Here is a 21,191-nt window from a genome sequence, read left to right on the forward strand (position 1 = left end):
AACAACATCGGTCGAGAACTCTCTGAGTTATAGGGGGTAAAATTTTGACAATTTGGTCAAACAGGGGTTTTTTCTTATCCATGTAACTTATTACCTATTGTTCTTAGCAAAATGTGTCCCAAATAGTATAGATAGCTATTTCTTCGATCTTTCGAAAAAAAATATTTAAAAAAAAAAATAAAAAATTTTTAATATTTTTTTTCCGAAATCAAAAACTTTTTTTTTTTTTTTTTTTTTTTTTTTCTTAAAATAAAGATTAGATATTTTCCTTGAACACCTACTTGGTCGCTTAGTGGGATGCGAGTGGGATATCTATCAAAATAAATATTTTTTAACTCAAGACTTACAATTTTTGACTTTTTTTTTTGCAAATACGATTTTTTTTCCAAATGGGCCCTTTTTTAAAATTTTTTTTGTAGTCAAAAGAAAGCTTAGGTCCATTCCTTTAAGATATTTTTAGTCCCTTAGTGGGATGCGAGTGGGATATCTATCAAAATAAATATTTTGTAACGCAAGACATACAATTTTTTAATTTTTTTTTGCAAAATCAAAATTTTTTTCCAATATGGGCCCTTTTTTAATTTTTTTTTTTGCTCAAAAGAAAGCCTAGGTCCATTCCTTTAAGATATTTTTAGTCCCTTAGTGGGATGCGAGTGGGATATCTATCAAAATAAATGTTTTAACACAAAAATTGTATGTCTTGAGTTACAAAACATTTATTTTGATATATATCCCACTCGCATCCCACTAAGCGATCAAAACCATCTTAAAGGAATAGGCCTAAGCTTTCTTTATAGCAAAAAAAAAAATTACAAAAAGGGCCCATTTTAAAAAAAAGTCAAAAAAGTTTTTGATTTTGCCAAAAAATCAAAAATTGTATATCTTGAGTTACAAAATATTTATTTTGATAGATATCCCACTCGTATCCCACTAAGGGACCTAAAATATCTTAAAGGAATGGACCTAAGCTTTCTTTTGACTAAAAAAAAATTTTTTAAAAAGGGCCCATTTTGAAAAAAAATTCGAATTTGCAAAAAAAAAAGTCAATAATTGAATGTCTTGAGTTACAACATTTTTATTTTAATAGATATCCTACTCACATCTTCCTAAGTGACAAAATAGGTCTTAAAGGAAAAGACCTAAGCTTTCTTTTGAGCAAAAAAAAATTTTTAAAAAAAAGTCCCATATTGGAAAAAAATTTCGATTTTGCAAAAAAAAATTAAAAAATTGTTACAAAATATTTATTTTGATAGATATCCCACTCGCATCCCACTAAGGGACTAAAAATATCTTAAAGGAATGGACCTAGGCTTTCTTTTGAGCAAAAAAAAAAATTAAAAAAGGGCCCATATTGGAAAAAAATTTTGATTTTGCAAAAAAAAATTAAAAAATTGTATGTCTTGCGTTACAAAATATTTATTTTGATAGATATCCCACTCGCATCCCACTAAGGGACTAAAAATATCTTAAAGGAATGGACCTAAGCTTTCTTTTGACTACAAAAAAAATTTTAAAAAAAGGGCCCATTTGGAAAAAAAATCGTATTTGCAAAAAAAAAAGTCAAAAATTGTAAGTCTTGAGTTAAAAAATATTTATTTTGATAGATATCCCACTCGCATCCCACTAAGCGACCAAAAGGGTCTTCAAGGATAATATCTAAGCTTTTGTTTGACCTAAAAAAAAAGATTAAAAAAGGGTCCATTTTGAAAAAAAAGTCAACAAAGTTTTTGATTTTGCAAAAAAAGTCAAAAATTTTATGTTTTGAGTTACAAAATATTTATTTTGATAGATATCCCACTCGCATCCCACTAAGCGACCAAGTAGGTGTTCAAGGAAAATATCTAAACTTTATTTTAAGAAAAAAAAAAAAAAAAAAAAGAGAAAAAATTTAAAAAAAAAGTCAAAAAAGTTTTTGATTTCGGAAAAAAATATTAAAAATTTTTTATTTTTTTTTTTAAATATTTTTTTTCGAAAGATCGAAGAAATAGCTATCTAAACTATTTGGGACACATTTTGCTAAGAACAATAGGTAATAAGTTATATGGATAAAAAAAAACCCCTGTTTGACCAAATTGTCAAAATTTTACCCCCTATAACTCAGAGAGTTCTCGACCGATGTTGTTGAAAAATTGTGTCCGAATTACTATCCAATAGAACTAACATTGGTGCAAATTTCATCCCGATCGGAAGACATCGATTTCAAAAGTTGGTTCACTTGACATGAAATTCCCCATATGTATAATTTTTCAGATTTTAATATTATTTGTATCACTCATTTTATATCACTTCTTCTAAATTATTTCCTCCGAAACGGCTAAACCGATTTTTATGAAATTTTGTATGTATATTTGTGAACTATGAGAATAGGTCGTAAAGTATATTTCATACCGCTTGGAGATTAAGGTGTCCCTATCCAGAATTTGTTTGCCAAAAACTTTTTGGCATTTTTTTATTTGGCATTAAAAAATAACTGTAATCCCAAATTTTCATCAACCGACACTCAGCCACCCATTTTTTAGCCGACATTTTAGTATTCTGTATGAGCAATATACAAATACATATCAATATTTACCTATTTTAATGAAATTTTTTATATATTTTTAGTAGGTACGAGAATAGAAAATGGACCACTAGGTCATTAGTATTTTTTTTAAATATTTCGTTTGTATTTCTCTTCATTTGGCATAAAAAAATACCTATAATGCCAAATTCACTTAGAATACATTCGTTATTTTGTATGTAACAATTAAAATATTCACTAGAAATAATTTGTATGGCAGAACTACGTACGCCGGGTCAGCTAGTTTTATATAAAATATAAGAATAAGAATAAGAAAAAAACATGAAAATATTAATTTTAAAAATGGCCTATCTTATAATTTAAAGATGAACTAATGAATGAATTTCTATAAGGAAAAAAATTGCTTTGAATTTTTAGTTAAAAATTCGCTTAAGTGAAATAACAGTTAAGCAGAAGTTTGATAGAATATATAAGTAAAAATCTATATTGACATATTGGTATATTATTGAAATGATATGTAATGTATAAAATTTAAGAATAAGTATTTTAAAATATCAACTAAAAATTTAAGTGCCTACTTCTTACAAAGATATGCCTAAAAATATATTTGAAGTTTTTTTTTGTTATTCTTCGTTATATTAGGAAATTTTTATCCCATCATGGTCCTATTCTGAAATTTGTATGTTTTGTTATCCATGAAATATGGCATTTTTTGAGATAATTTTTGGTTCAATAGACTGTGTTGAACAGAAAATGAGTTAGAGGAAAATATATTGAGACATTACTATGAGACCAAAATTTTAATAACTATTCTTATATATATAATCTTTGAATTTTTTTGAGAATCCAGACCTAGCTAATTTTAATAATTTAATTTCATATTATCACAGAGTACCCGTTTTCCAAGTCTAAAAATTTTTTTTTAACATTTTTGTTTTCTACCAATAAACTTCTATGTTTAATTCCATTCTGAATTGAATAAATTCTAATCCAATAAAAGCCTATGAAGTTAAATAATTCGCTTTTTAATAATAGTTTTAAGGAATGAATTGCTGACATTTTTTATCATAATGTAATTTTTATTTTATTAAACAAAATTTTGTATACATATTTTGAAAATAAGTTTGACTTGGCTGAAGTGCATTTATTATAACTACCCTGTAATAATTTAAAGAATACCATTGTAAAGTGATTTAGACAATTGGCAAATGAATAGGAATAAATTTTCTAACCTGCCAAGGGCGTCTTCAATAATCTTACATGTTCAAGTTCTACAGTAAATATCATATGTTTAACTTACCATTATTGAGAAATATTCTATTGGGAAACCAAAATCATATGTACTTCTTTATATGAATGAAAAAAATAAAAATCCATTATGAATAAGTGGCTTAATGTGTAAATATGTTAAACCACATAATTACGAAAATTAATTTTTCAATTTGTTAGTTATAAAATTTATTAGTTTATTAGGATATGTCCTAGAAGTTTAAAAGTACTAAATCGTAAATTAGCAACCCATAGAAACAATCAAAATAGGTAAAATCGTTACATTCGAAAAAAATATTTTTTTTTTATATTTTGTTTAAGAAAAATGTTTAAAGTTTTATATTTGGGTTTTGAGGAAAGCTTGAAATTTTATTTGTATAAGTATTTTTTATATTTAATCATCTGTGGATAATTAAATATAAAAACAGTTTTTAATTGGACATACTTTTTCATCTTTTAATATTTAAATTTTTTGAAAATATTGCTACTTTCACCCAAAACTTGAAACTTGAAATAAAATGTAATAAAACCTTTCAATATTATCGGATGGTTTTTAAATTTTCAGATGGTTTTAAATTGTTCGACTTCGTAAATATATTTCTTTTGTGTTTTGATTTTTATCTATTGTAAATCATTTATTTATAATTTTTAAACTTTTACTGATTTCTAGAATCAATTTAAGAAATTTTGTGCATATTTCTGTCATTATAAAATTTATCACTTACACTTTTTTTATTTGAAAAGAAATAGTTAAAATAAATTTATTTTTTGTTTTGTTTTATATTTCTATAAATATGTTATTTTGGTATTAATCCTTTATTGTACAATTTCCGTATCCGTTTGTAATTTCCGTTAACCGTTAGAAGCTGACGACAAAACTCAACTGATCATCAGCATAACAACTTCTTATAAAATAACCTCGGTGTCCTTTCTAGACATCCTGTACCCTTTAAAGGAGATGTTTGGAAGGAAGTCATCTAACGGTATATTTAACATTGCAGCAACAATTATAATAACAACAACTACATGTGTATAGGAAAACCAATAAAGACAACAGCAAATATGACACCAACAACAACAACAATGAAAACAGCAACACCAGCAGCAGTAAATAATTGAAATATTTGTGGTGCTCTACATCTAATACGAGTACCAATTTACTTTTTATGCTTTTTTTGTTTTTCTCTCTCTATCACTCATTCATTCATTCCTTCCTTTTCTTTCCTACTTTGCACATTATTCACTAACCAACAAGTATGCAACCATTCGTTCATTCTTTCATTCATTTATTCATTCATTCAGTTTTTAATTCAACCACAGTTAAACCAACTTAAGAGCTTGAAATATTTATTCAAACATACAAATTCAACAATTTACTTTTTATATCCTTCATCATATGCGTCATAGGGAAGAGGTTATGCTGTGTTTGTTATTCAGTTTGTAACTTGTTTGAAATATTTCTCTCCAGACTGAAAGCAGTGTAATTAATAATTCATCATTATTAGGTGTTAATATTTGTTTATTAAACACTTATTATTCATATCAAACATATCGTATTTGAAGTTATGAAGCAGTTTAAATATGCACAAAAAAATAAAAAATAATCAAGCAAAAAAGTTCAAAAAACTAAAGATGATCAGTGAACATTTGGTGACCCAAAAGTTTCAATATTAAGTCGCTGATTAGGTTAGATTGAAGCTGCAGTCACATGATGCCAAGCTCGCTTGGGGAAAGGTTTTGTTGTGATATCCATCTTTTGAAACTAACCTGACGTGATAATGTAGAATTGGATCATTCTTAAATCATTAATAGAGATACATGTCTAATCAGTGAATTTTTGGTGCACCAAGAGTTTCAATCCAAAGTCACCAAAGGCTGGTCAGGGAATGTGTTCCGTTTAACTACAATCTTCTGCAAAAGTCGTTATAGAAAAGTTGTAACCTATGAGCGTGTGTACCAAGAGTTAACACATCCATTAAGTTCATACGGACCAAATTTTATCTGATTTCGATGTAAGTGAGTTCTTTATCTCATATTTTAATGCCAATGAGATATTGACTTCGTTCCATTAACAGTTTGCCCTCATAGAGAGATAATCAACTTTTGTCAACTTTTCTCAATGCTATTCAGTGTGATTCCGGTTTTCACAAGGTTATTACCAGGGAAACCAAAATATGCAAATGCATGTTTTTTCTGGTGAGTCTAATGAGCACATGGATAAGATATTTACACGTTTCAGAACTATTTAAGAATTTTGGCATCGATTTGTTAGTGCATATTTTTGCATATTTTACCCTTAAATACATATTTTTGCATATATTTGTTTTAAGAGCATATTTATGTCATATTTTGCGTTTTTAGAGCATATTTTACTGTTTAATAGCATATTTTGAGTTTATCAAAAACAAATTTTGTCTTACTTATTTTTCGCTGTTGTGTTACAGGTTTTTTCTTCCTTTGTTTAAAATTCAAAATTGAAAAATAAATGGCTTTTCAGCAAAAAATTAAAAAAACAGAAATTTTTTTTTAAAAATTTAAAATAACAATTCGAAAAAATTTTTTATCCAAAAAATGAAAAAACTGAAAAACAATTTTTGTTCACCTAAAAATATTTAAATTTTTTATTTTGAAGTATAATTAGGTGAAGGGTATATAAGATTCGGCACAGCCGAATATAGCTCTCTTACTTGTTTTAATATAAAATAAGCACTATTTTAATAATAGCTCCATCTAAATATCAAATTTTAGTTCTAATTCAAACTTAACCGTTCTAAGTGTTAAAGAAATATTGTCTTTTAAATTTGCTCCTGTAACATCAGTTGATGTCGAAAGAACATTTTCTATGTATAAAAATGTTTTCAGATCCAATAGACAACGATTTTTATTTGAAAATTTAAGTAAATTTTTTTTGGTTAAAAATTATGTAAAAGTTTGTTTTTTTAAGAGCATATTTTTAAATTTTAAGAGCATATTTTAAAGTTTTTACTGCATATTTAAAGCGCCTAAAACGCTTTTTTTAGAGCATATTTCCGGTTTCCCTGGTTATTACAGTAGATCAATCATCTGCTTAGCTGGATTAACGAAACTGACACAAGGCAAAATAACAACAGACTGAATCTTATGGCAACAACCTTTGGCACACGTAAAGGAACACGCATAGCTCAATGGAATGTACGAACCCTACGTGAAGCATCAAGGCTTGCATAATTAGAACACCAAATTACATCATATAAGATAGAAGTCCTAGGCATGAGCGAGATGAGATGGAATAACAATGGTGAACTTATCACTGGAAATGGTAACACTGTAATCTACAGCGGAAAGGAAGATGTCGGCAATAGTGGAGTTGGCATAATATCTAAGAAAATCAGAAACTCCCTCCAAACATGGAAGCCTACATCAAACCGAATAATAATGGCTCGCTTCAAGAGCAGAGTAAGACATATCACCATGATACAGTGTTACGCCCCGACAGAAGACGCTGATTATACCAAGAAAGATGAATTCTATGCACAATTAACAACTACGCTCAATGAGATTCGAAGAGGAGATATCATAATACTCATGGGTGACCCAACGCGAAGATAGGAAGTGACAACGCCAACATCAACACTAGCATTGGTACGCATGGTTGTGGAGTTAGAAACAACAATGGGGAGATGTTAATCGAACTATGCCATACATTTCAACTCATCATAGGTGGCTCTATCTTACCGATTAAGGAGATACACAAATATACGTGGACATCCCCTAATGGCAACACACGCAATCAGATTGACCATATATGCGTCAGCAAAAGATGGAGAAGCTCCTTAATCGATGTCAGAAACAGAAGTGGTGCTGACATCGGCAGTGATCATGAGCTCATCACAGTCGAAATCAAGATCAAACTGAAATGGCAAAGAAGAACAACCAGTCACACAAGACGAAAACGGCTCTACCTACAACAACTCCAAAATAACGAGACTAAGAACACGCTAGCGGCGAACCACAAAGAAAGGCTTGGATATCAGACGACACTTGGAACCTGGTTTCTCAAAGAAGGGAACTCCAGCTGCTGTTAAACAACAACAACAACACTTTGAGACAGCAGTACGAACTACTGGCAAAACAAGTAAAGAAAGCTGCAAGAAGAGACAAAAGAAAGTTCCTAGAACGGCTTCCAATGTCGGCAGAAGAAGCGGCTAGCTAGAAAAACATGAGAAAACCACACCAGACGATAAACTGTCTCACCAATCGAAAGTGTAACAGGAACCAACCAGTCGCTGATCACAGTGGTGCGCTATTAACAAAGGAGATTAAGGAGTCCATCGGGAAGTTAAGAAATAACAGGGCAGCAGGTGAATATGGTTTACCAGCTGGAATTCTTCGGGTTGACATCGAAACCACAGCTGAACTTCTACGACCACACATCAGTCTGGGAGGAGGAAAGGCTACCTCAAACTTGGAAGAATCATCGTTAAATTACCGATAAGTGGGGACTTGACAGATAGTTGTTGCAATTAACACCATATACAAGATACTAGCAGTCATAATACAGGAAGGCTTCAAATTAATATGGAGAACATTCTAAGTGATGAACAGGCAGGTTTCCGACCAAACAGGAGCTGCGTAGACCAGACCAACACTCTACGCATTATAATAGAACAATCTCTAGAATGGCGTACTCCCTTGTACGTACTGTTCGTAGATTTCAAGAAAGCCTTCGATACTATCAGACGGAGTGCCATATGGAAAGCATTGAGAAGAAATGGAGTACCCCAGAAAATAACTCGAATCATCAGAGCTATGTACGAGGATGCAGAACCATCAGTTCTTCACAACGGGAATATAAGTCAACCATTTCACACAAACGTTGGAGTAAAACAAGGATATCCCCTATCACCTCTGCTATATACTATATTGCTGGATGACATCATGAGCGAAGTCTGTTCAGAGAGAAGAAGAATAACATGGAGCCTCTCACGCCAACTCTAGAGTTTGGATTATGCGGATGATATTTGTCTACTCTCGCATAAGATCTCCAACATGCAAGCAAAGATAGATGATTGGGAAAGAATTGTACTTGACTTGAGATAAATATCAAGAAAACCAAAGCTATGAGAATCAACAACGTTAGCACCGATAACATCATGCTACAAGGCCAACCAGTTGAATACGTAGAAAGCTTCTGCTATCTAGACAGTACAGTATCAACAAATGGCGGAGCTGAAACAGAAGTAAATAACAGGCTCAATAAAGCGAGAGCAGCATTAGGAAGACTACAACCAGTATGGAGGAACTCACAAGTATCCAGACGTACCAATCTTAGAATATTCAACGCATGTATAAAGTCTACTGTGTTTTACGAAAGTGAAACTTGGTTAGTATCGAAAACTACAAGTATTCATTAACAAGTGCCTCAGAATCATATGTAGAATAATCTGGTCTAACAACATCAGCAATACAGATCTCTGGAACCTCACCAACGAAGAACCCATACTAACACAAAGAAAACGTAGGAAATGGAGGTGGATCGGCCATACTATCAGAAAGAATCCTGACAGTATAACAAGGATGGCGCTAGAGTGGAACCCTCAAAGTTCAAGAAGACGTGGTCGACCAAAGGATACATGTAGACGCACTATACTCCAAGATTTCGGACAGTGCAATCTTACATGGGAAAATGCGAAAACAACTGCAACAAATCGTGTAAGATGGAGATACTTTGTGGAAGCCATATGCTCCCAAGAGGAGTAATGGACAAAAAAAAGAAAAATCAGATAGTTAATTACCTTCAATGAACATTTTCGATGATATATACACACACCCTAAGGATATGTCATATTTTTACTACTTCGGCCTAAATTATACTACAGTGATTCGGTGTTCTAAGGGACAGGCTCAAATTCTGCTGGCCGAAGTATATGCCACATTGAACTCTGCTCCGTGATCTCAAACTGTAAACATTTGGATGATATTATTCGTAATGAGTATGTCACTGGTTCATATCTGTCCATAGGTATAACCTCTGGATCCTGAAACTCTCATTAATTTCAGCATGTCCTCAATATGTTTTTTTTTTTAATTTTACTATTTAATATCGGCTCCAAGTATAGAATTAGAATTATCAAACAGCGAGAGGTCGGTCCATCGGTCTTTGGATTAGGAAAATATGGTATATTTTACACCTAGCACGCATTCCTGACACACACCATTTAAATGATAGATTAAGTGCTGATTCCAGAACTTCCGTTAGTAGCCGATGATTTTTGACAGTTGACGTAGCAGATGTATACATATATAATAGACTTGCAACATGCTTTAAACATATCCATGGGTAGAGCATTAACATTCAGGTTCCAGAGCAGTAGTACTAGTATCTTGCGTTGTACATAGTGTTGTAACTTCGATAATATTACAGGCTATTGGATTAGATTATATTATCCTGAAGGTAATGATTTCCAACAAATAACACAAGACACTGTCGTTCCAATCTAAATTCTAGCTGGAGAAAATTATAAAAAATCGAAATTGAAATTTTTTTCGAATCAGGTAAAAAAAAATTATAATTTAACAAATTTTTTGTTAATAAACTACGAGATATTGCTCAGTGTGGGAAGTGCTTGACACTTGACATTTTTTCGTCTTTTAAATATGATTTCTAATTGTAAAGTACTATTAACAATATTCGTTATAAGCTTATAGAATCCATATTGCTCGCACTTATTTTTATCATAAAATATTTTAGAAGGGATGATTAAAAAACAATCCAAACACCAGCACACAAATGTTGGCAAATTCTCGTGTTTTTTTTTCATTTCTTCCATCTAGTGTCTAACTATAAGAAGTTTATTATGAAATATTTAAACGGCAAAACAGAATTATCACTAGCATCATAGTCATCATCGTCTTCGTCACCCATTAAGGAATTCGTGAAAATATGTTGAGGCGGAAAATATGGAGAGAAAAAAATACAACCAAACAACAATTTGCTTAGATGGAGCGAGCACAAAACTTCACTCATCGCAATACAATTGAATTCAATCCACATTCAATCCAACACTTGAACGATGCTCCAAACGTTCTGGTATGAATTTCTTACATTGTTGAGAGTGTCAGTTTGTGGAGGTGGCTGACTGACTGTCTTCATTTTGCTTTAAGGATTTGGGTTAAAGGGAATCCTTTTTCTTATTCGTTTCTCTTTTATTCTTCATATTTTTTTTTTCGTTTGTGTAGTTAAATTGTTGTCCTCATTTCTAATGTGAAGTATTTTTGACATTCAAAATGTGTTTTGACAATTTTAGATGTTTTAGCAGAATGGACGTGTACAATGTACATACATACATGTGTGTGGGCATAATTTGTTTGATAATCTATTTAAGGAACGACATAATTATTTTAATTTCAATTTATTTATTGAGTTTGACACAGTTGAATTTGAATGCAAACAAGTTGTTTCACAAAATGTCTACAAATTCATTTATGACTACATCGTACATACATACATATGGACATATTTGTATTTTATTATTCTTTCAATTGTTAAGGATTTAAAATGATGAAGATGACGATATGAAGAGGATTTCTATGAGTGGTTTAAAAAGTGTTTTATATGCATAACTCATACTGACTAAAAATATGTATGTATGTAAGTACATATGCATGTACATTAGAGATCACCAAGATTCTAGGGCCAAAAATTAACAAACTAGTGATTGGTAAACCGATTTCATCAATCGGTTATAGACTCCGATTTTTATGCTGAAATCGATTTTTGACAACAATTAATCGAAATCTATAACAAGTGTTAAAGTATTGTCGGTCAAGCGACCATATAATACCCTACACTGAGTAAATGAACCAAATAATTTTTCTTTTAAATTTTCAATAATTTATTTTCGTAAGCGATTTCCTGGGAGATATGACTAATTATGGACCGATCGCCATGAAATTAGGTCGTGTGATTTTTTTGATATGTCGTAGTGAACATTTTTTTCCTTCATTAATTTTTTGAGCACTCTAATGTACATAAGTAAGTACTATGAACTATAATGGAATTCATTGCAAAAACAGTTTGACATTTGATTCCAAAAATAAAACATAAATACTCAATTGGCAAATTGAATATCTATGTATGTATATAAATTAAATTGAGAAATTATACCGTATCGGACCGTGGATTGTAGAAACATTCTATAAAATATTAGGATGTCGGGATAACGTTAACTGTTTACGCAACGGCTCTTAAGTTTGGAGATTTACAATACATCTATAATTATTTTAGCATTTTAATGTAAAAGAATCGAAATGTGTACGTAATTGTCGTCATAATGAGATATAAAAGGCAAAATTGGTTAATAAATTTTAATGTTATTAAAAATTCCCCAGGCCATTTACTTGTCTCAGGTCACTTGAATAAGAAATGTAATGTTAAAGCTTATTTTTACTTTAACCTTTGCTTTACGAAAGGTTTTTTATGTACATGGTTTACCAATACCGACACGGGTGGCACTGAACTTCTATACATATGTATGTATATGCGACGAACAAAATTTAAAAAAATCGGAAAAAAACCTAATAAAAAGTTTAAAATATGTTTTTATTAAATTCTATAGAACTCTAAAATTTGTTCAGTGAGTCTAAATTTCATTTAAATCGAAACAAAATTAAACAAATTATTAAGCTAACAAAACCGATAAGGTCACCCGGGTGGGTATTGGTAAAGCGAAGGTATTTACTTAACTTATTGTCTAGTATAGCCAAAAAAAATTTTTTTAAATTTTATAAAAAAAAATATTGAATAATACAAAATAAAAAAAAATTATATCAACACCTCACATAGTTTTTCGTACCTGCGATTTAAATTTTGCGATTTCAGGAAAGACTATTGTAATTTTTCCGAAATTTTGGCGTTTAAACCCAATTTTTTACTTTTATGAATTTAAAAAAACACGTTCAGAATAATTATAAATATACTCCGAAGGTTTTACTAAGATCTAATAACGTTAACCTGTAAATCGTGAATGTCAAAGGTAAAATTTTGCAATATTTTGGATTTCTAATAGCAGCTAAATATGTATTATATTGTTACGAAATTGTACTTGAATTCAAATATAACGATTTTAACGGCTGATTTAAAAGTAGCCTAATGCTTTCAAATAACAGTGCTGTAATAGCAAACTGTAGCATTATTAATATTGAAATAAAAGCTTTCAGTTGATCGTAAGTTGGCAACGCTGTTTGCTGCGACCGTATATTAGAATTCGAATATTCAGTTAAAGAACATTGTAGAAAGTACACCACAGATAGCGTATGTATTAGAAACCTCTAGACAGTTAAAGAGAAATCTAGAGTGCAGATGGCAGTGTTATAAATAGTGGCAGAGGTTGCAGTCGTTAGTGAGTTTATCAGAGACGCTATTTGAATAAACATCAACTGAGTGCTGTGTTTTTCAAGTGAATTCGTGTACATTATAAAGTGTGTCTGTATTTCTGCGAATTTATAAACGTGTATAAAATAAAACATTGAGTGACTATTTAATTCTGTTGTTGTACATTTTAAATAAATAAAGAGTTGTTACAATTTTCAAACTACTAAACGGCTTTTATTTGCAATCAAAAGTATCCGGTTTATTTAAAGGAAATAAACAAACGTTTTGAAAAGCTTAAAACGTAACAATATATTTTTGCCGATTTTTATGAAACTTTAAAAAAAGTTCTTAAAGTCCAGCATTTACTATAACAACCGAAACTGAATTTCACCCTTAAACACACCTGGGTTCAAATGAACCCCAAACTTTTAAAATCATGAAATACATTGTAAATTTGATTAGTGTTTTTCATGATTTATGACAAAAAGTCCAATTTCGGAAGGACATTTATATGGGTGCTAGGTGAAATAATGCAAATGTAAGATTCTGTATAGGTTTTACTTAAAATTCATAACAGTAAAGAAATTGGTATCATCGCCAAAATATGGCCACAAAATTAGTTTTTCCCGCAAAATTTAAATCGCAGGTACTGTAGGAGGTATTGACATAATTTTTTTAAATTTTTATTCCCTATTATGATATCAATAAATCCCAATGTGATGATCAAAAAATTCTGAAATTTGTTTAATAAAATTTTTAAGAAATTGAAAATGGAAATTTAGATACGGATATGTTTTAAGTAAAAATTACCTTTTATTTTAATATTTCTCAAAATAAGTTAATTTCTTGTTCTAGTGGTCTGAGACACGTTAATGGTCTGGGGAATTTTTAATAACTTTAAAATTTTTTAACTAATTTTTGTCATTTATATCGCATTACAAAGAAAATTACTTACACATTTCAATTATTTTACATTAAATTGCAAAAGTAATTATTTAGTAGCAAAATTCTTACAAAAACGGAAAAATTTGCATTTTTTCCGAATTTTAGCCAAATTTTCGAATTTGACCCAAAGGAAAAAATTTTTCGAATTGTTTTTAAATTAAAAAATAATTTTTTTTTTAGTTTTTTAAATTTTTTTTTTTAATATTTAGCGAAAAAAAACTTTTGGTGAATAAAAAAATTCGGATTAAAAAATATTTTTTCCGATTTTGACTATAGTCTTATATACGTCGTTGCAAAGGTCTTTGAAATATCTATCATTAGATATCCATATTGTCTATATTAATGACTTAGTAATCCAGATATAAGTAGGTCAAGAATCGAGGTTGTCCTGGTTTTTCCTTATACATATCTCAGCCATTTGTGAACCGTAATAAGAAAATGAGCTAAGTCCACTAAATATACAAAATAAAGATATATAAGTCACCAACGTACCATTAGTTATTTTAATACTTTAGGATGTTTGCAGGATTAAGTAAGGAATTGCTAAATTTACTTTCAAATTTTCATTTGAATATTGTTAGTCATTATTTATCACATCTACAGTATCTACATAATTTTGTGATTAATATTTTGTATAAATAATGACGCAATAATAAATACTTCTGATTTATTTCGTATTATTTCTGAAGGACATCAATACTTATGTTTGTATACAACAAAATATATGTATATTAATTCTTAGACCACTTAGATTTTTAATTAAATTGTAATTTTTAGTCCTTATAGTGATTTCAAAAGTTACAGATGCAATTGCGACCAACTTAATAACTAAAGTGGGTCATCTGAAAATTAAATTACATTTAAAATAGTAGACAAACTCCATAAAACAACAGTCAACAAAATATGCAATCAACAATAGTCTCTGTTATTCCTGACTGTGTGCGACCTTTTCTTCTGATCTCAGTAGAGAACAGCGAACACCCACAACTTAGAGTTTTATTTACATTTGATTTTTTCGCTTTTAAAACTAAATAAACAAGTAAATAAAATAGTGGCATTAAATGTTGGATGAAGTACAGCAGAGTTTCTCAACCATTTTTTATACCACGTCCCACTTTTACGTTTCAAAATCGTCCATGACCCCTGCAACTTTGATCAATATACTGTTTTCACTGATTAAAAAGCAACTATGAAGTATATCTGAAGAATTTATAATAGAATCAAAAATATTATTCAATAAGAGTTTCACAAATACACAAAATCTGAATTGTCCGCCTTAGGGTACATGCCCCACATAGGGAAACTCTGGTGTACATAAATATATGTCCGTATTTTTGTGTAAATACCGATTTAACATACAACCAACAAGCAATACGCACTTTAACTATGAATCTTGAACACTTGTTGAATCATTTCAAACAGCAGCGGTTAGATGAACAAAAAATGTATGCTTCCTGTGCTAGGAACAACTATTAAATGATGCAATGGACAGATATTAAAAAGAATAATATGTTGTGATATTGCTCCGATCGGAGTACTGAGTGTAAAAGTTGTTAACATCGATATTGGAATAACTTTTAGAGAACTTTGCCTATACAAATAATTGTACACAAATATTCCAAACAATTTATTCTTACACAAAAAGCTAAAAAATTATAATTAAATTTTTAAACTCTCATTAAAATAATTCATTAGGTATTAATTCATATGCTCTTAGTATACTATGACTATTTTGTATGGGAACCGATTTTGTCCTAGGAACAAATTGACCGAATGTGCCAAATTTTATCAAAATATCTTTAAGTTAAATCTTAACCATTCCATTAATGAATTCATTATGAATTAATTCATAGGACTAATTTTTACTTCAAACGTATTGAATTCATTTCTTTGAGAATTCAGTCTTTATAGAATTAATTCGTTATTGAATCATTAAAGTTTTCTTAAATTCAAATCCATTGCAATATAGCTTTATGAAATCTATTGTATGATTCAATTTATTTTCAATTTAAATTTTCATATCATTTTGTAAATTTTTTAAAAAACAAAAACAATTTAAATGAAGAAAAATTATTTTCATTCAATTTGAATTAGATTAATTAACAGAAACTGAACCATTGAAGAGTTAAATTAACGAATTCTATTTAACTAAAAGTCTTTGAATGAAAATATATAATTTATTAATTTATATTTAAATAGAATTTTGAATGTTGAAATATTCGTAGGATCAAAAAATGTGAATAAATAGAAATATCATCGATAAAGAAATATAATTTTTGGAAATGAGATCTTATAATTTTAAAAGGGAATTTGAGAAAAATCCGATCAATACGAAGAGTTTGAACCGAGAATTGTCTTCTGATCTCGATCGGGATGAAATTAGCACCAAGGTTAGTCCTATCGTATTGTAATTCATACACAATTCTGTCAAGAACTCCCTGAGTTAGAGGAGCTCGAAATTTTACAATTTGGCCAAACAGTTGTTTTTTCTCATCCATCATCTTAGCAAAATGTGACCTAAATAGTTTAGATAGCTATTTTTTCAATATTTTACAAACAAAATTTAAAAAATAAAAAAAAAATTTTGAAATTTTTTTCCAAAATCAAAAACTTCTCAAAAATAAGCTTATGTCTTTTCCTTGAAGAGCTTAATGTGATGCGAAAATCCAAAAACTTTTTTGACTTTGTTGACAGAACTCTCTAACTCAGGGAGTTCTTGACCGATCTTGTTGAAAAATTATGTCTGAATTACTATCCAATAGGACTAACATTGATGCAAATTTCATAAGTTGGTCCACTTGACATGAAATCCCCCATATATGCATATATGTATATACCCGTAGTTCCTTTTAGGGACATAGGGCCTCAACAAAGGTTTTCCATCTGGGTTTGTTTTCGCTCCAGTTGGATGCACGACCACTCCTTCGGCTCCTTGTCTCGCTACATCATCTTGTGGTTTACGTAGGGTGTGTCCAAGGCATCAAATCGGAGAATTCTACGCAGACAATTGTGTCTCTAGATATGGTTGTGGATTGCCAAACATAAGAGAGCACACCGAAGGCAGTCTTAGTTTTACATGAACGTGACTTCATATATTTACTGGAACCGCCAGAACTGGAGATAATGTGAAGAGATATGTGAAGGAGGTTACTTACTGATTCTATTTCAGTGCCGTACAAAGTAAAAAACATATTTAATGCAGTATTTACGCTCATAGGATCTGTTTTGCCAACATTAATATTTAGCCCGCATTCGGCTGCCATATTACACAATGCTTGTAGCTAAGATGACATTTGGGAGCTTGAATTCAGAGCAGATATATTTCGCAAATCCATATTGAAGTTGATGTAAATAGTAATTACTACTTTCCCCCCCCATAAGTTTTTTCTGGATCCGCGCCTGATATAGCGTGATTCGGTCTTGTCAACTTTACGTCTAGATAGTGTTACATACCTCTGGATTTTGTTTCTTTGGGGTTATGTGAAGTCAAAAGTCGAAATTCGCAAGATACTGGTTACAATGCTGTTTCCAGTGATCAAAAATTTGACCTTCAGAATGGACAGCCACAGCGTAGTCTCGGGCAACATTTGAAATTATCTAAAAAAAAGTAAATGTCAGAGAGTGCTTCCGACATTAAATTTTATTTTAAGTACATATTTTCAAAACATTGATTGTTTGGTGAACATTTTTATTGTAATAATGGAAAATACTGCTAATTCCAAGAATGCAAAATATGTAATTGAAGCATTAAACACATTCAAGACAGCAGGCTACCAACTTCAATCTGTCAAAAATAAAATGCACACGTTTATATGGAGACGATTATTTTAACGACAGCACAGCTACCCGGCCACACGACTACTCATGCCGATGTAGCCGAATTAGGCTAATTTCTATTTTTGTCAGCTACAAAACAGAAATAGTGTTGCTAATATAATAAACAAATGTAAATCAAATTAGTGCTTAAAAAAATATATTTTTTTACTTAATTAAGAGAAGTTTCTGATAACCATATTGAAATAAATTAATAACAGGTACATAATTAATTATAACCATATATATATTTTTACTCAAAATAATTGTTTCAATCTTAATTACTTTGGAATTTTTTACGATTATTTTTTATTAAAGTGGCACCACTGAATTATAAATCAGCTGTTTACTTTGTAGCTGTCGTCTTTAAAATAATTCAGTAGCTGCCACACGACTACAACTGTAACCAGCAGAATTTGTGTTCGTGTAGTCGTGTAGCCAGCTGTCTTGAATGTGTTTAATGCATGAGTTTTGATAATTTTATTTAAATTTTAAAATGTTACTTTTTTCAATTTCATAACATTTTCATGAATTGATTCTTTTAAAAACTGGTGAGAAATTTTCATTGAAATGAGCACTGCCAGCAACAATAAATAAATAAATACCAGTATTGAATCCTTCTACGACATATTTAAAACAAATCACTATTTAATTTCCGTTTCATTGAATTTACAACCACTTTCAACTAACTATTACAATTACATTCATAGAAGTTATTAAAATTATTCAACATCCACGTGTCAATCGACAAGGACGTGTCAAAGCCATTATTATTACACTAACAGAAACACACAACCACAATTAAGTTTTGTAATAGATCAATTTTCCATCCACAAGAAGCCACCCTCTGATTTAAACATGAATGGGAAAAAAGTACCAGTAGCATGACTTTTCTAAAGGAATGTTAGGAGGAATTTTTATCATATTTTCCCAATTACCACCATGTCATCATCATCTTTATCATCGTCATCTTAATCAAGCAATCAACACTTAACAAGCAATAATTCAATTTATTTTACACCATTTACAAAGTTATTCGTTATTTAAAAGCAATTATTAAACATTTAATAAATTGTTGATACTTTACAACAAAATTCTAAACTTTTTTGAAGCAAAATGTTTTGAAATGATAATTTCCAATTGCTGGTAGAGAAATGAAGAAGTCTTACGACAGTTTCACGATGTCGAAAAAAGTTATCGACAACATTTGATAATACTTCTATAGCTAAGTCCCAAAAAAAGTTTTTGTCGAGACAATATATTGCCCATTGACAATTTTCATTGGGATAAAGTGCATATAAATATGCATTTTGAAGTAAAATATAACTAAATGTGAATTATCAAGAAATTATATGAAAGTATGCCCTAACAAATCTATGCCATTTTAGACTTCGAGAAAAACATTTGAGTCCGACCGAATCTTCAGATTAGACCAATTAGAAAATTCCACCTCTCGGCAATTCAGATCATTGCACCATTCATCCTTTTCGCTCTCTGAACTTCGTATCGTTTCACGACCAGTTACGAAACGCTCAACTTTTATTTACGAAAAGGCTCGTTGGGCTGAGCTCAACGAGTTCTTTCGGTATTTTAATTGGTAACTTTGTTTCTTAGACAATAGTGTCAATGCCACGGCGAAAATGGTGGAGAACATAATTATGATGGGGATGAAAAGCTTCATTTCATCTAAGAAAATTTCGATTTAAACTATGGAAAAATCCTGGTTTAATCAAAAGTGCAAAATTGCAATCAGATCTAGAGAGGAAGCATTCAGAATCTGGCGTAACAACAAAAAAGCCGAAACTGATTCGCTACACAAAAGGGCGAGATTTTCGTTTGCCAAAGTGCTGAGGCGTGAAAAATCTCTACATGTGCAGCACCTCCGAGCCAAAGTTCTTACTGCTCCTCGGGGCAGTAAGAGCTTTTGGTCATTCGTTAAAAGAATTAAGGATAATGCTAGTTCATCAATTCCTACTCTTTTAAGGGATGGCCAACCATTCACTAACCCGGTTGATAATGCTAATCTTTTGGCTGAATTATTTTCAAATAATTCGAACTTACCGGAAAGCAATCAACCACTACCCGAGCTCGAAAGAGTAGTTAAAATGGTTTTAGCGGATCTCAACATAAATTGAAGCAGTGTTCTTCGACGCTAGCTCGTCCATTAGCTAACCTTTTCAGCACTTTATACCGTGCCGGCATATTTCCAGTATGTTAAAAGGTTGCTAATGTAACGCCAATTCCTAAAAAGGGAGAGGCCAACAACCCTGACAATTATCGCCCAATAGCAATTTGTTCTGCACTTTCCAAAGTTATGGAGAGTATGGTTAACTACCATCTTGTGAAATATTTAGAGTCCAACAATTTACTCATCGACCGGCAGTATGGCTTTCGTAGAGTCGCTCACTGGAACATCGTCGCAATGTGGGTTGTGTTTCACTGTTCTACCGATACTACAATGTGGATCGCATTACAGGGAAAATTAGTTCTTTTGCCGTACTGTCTGTATGTGGAATAAGGTTCCTCCTGAAGTCTTTCCTGTCACTTTCAATATAGGAAAATTCAAAGCAAATGTCCACAAACACTACTCCCTCTATCCTCCCTCCCATAACCTATTTTCATAGTTCCAACACAATGCTTTGCATGAGTAGGGGTCATCAACTGGTCCAAGAAAAAAATGTCAAAATCAATATACCGTCCATTTTTGGATGCCGGTATAAAAACCAAAGAGAGAACTAGCCAGCAGTACTTCGATACTGTCCCGAACTAATGATTTTACATATCATTTAGCGTGACAACTAGTTACATAACTATATTACATGTATGTCCTAAGCAGGGTCAATTGAGCCTGGTCCAAAGTAGTTAACGAATTGGATTCACATACCGATTACATAGAGTCAGTTACCTTACTAGCTACCTAACTGGTTACTTGATAAAATGTTATTTTAACATGACATAAAAAGTTATTTTAACATGTACGGGTGCTAATTGATCTCAAATAGCCTGTTAAAAAGACAGTCCAATAACAGATTGCTTATAAACAAACATTACTTCGACAACTTTACACTACATACCTTCTGGTGGTTAAAAAATGTACGTTCGAATAAGTATTCGCTCGTATACAATTAGCACCCAAATTTTGCGTTTTATACCTACCACCAGGCCGCCCAATCTGGGAAAGGACGATCTCGACCGATCTTTTTGAAAAATTGTGTCTGAATTACTATCAAATAGAAATAACTTTGGTGCAAATTTCGTACCGATCGGATGACATCGATTTCAAAAGTTGGT

The sequence above is a fragment of the Calliphora vicina genome, chromosome 5, assembly GCF_958450345.1.
Source record: "Calliphora vicina chromosome 5, idCalVici1.1, whole genome shotgun sequence".
Lineage (NCBI taxonomy): Eukaryota > Metazoa > Arthropoda > Insecta > Diptera > Calliphoridae > Calliphora > Calliphora vicina.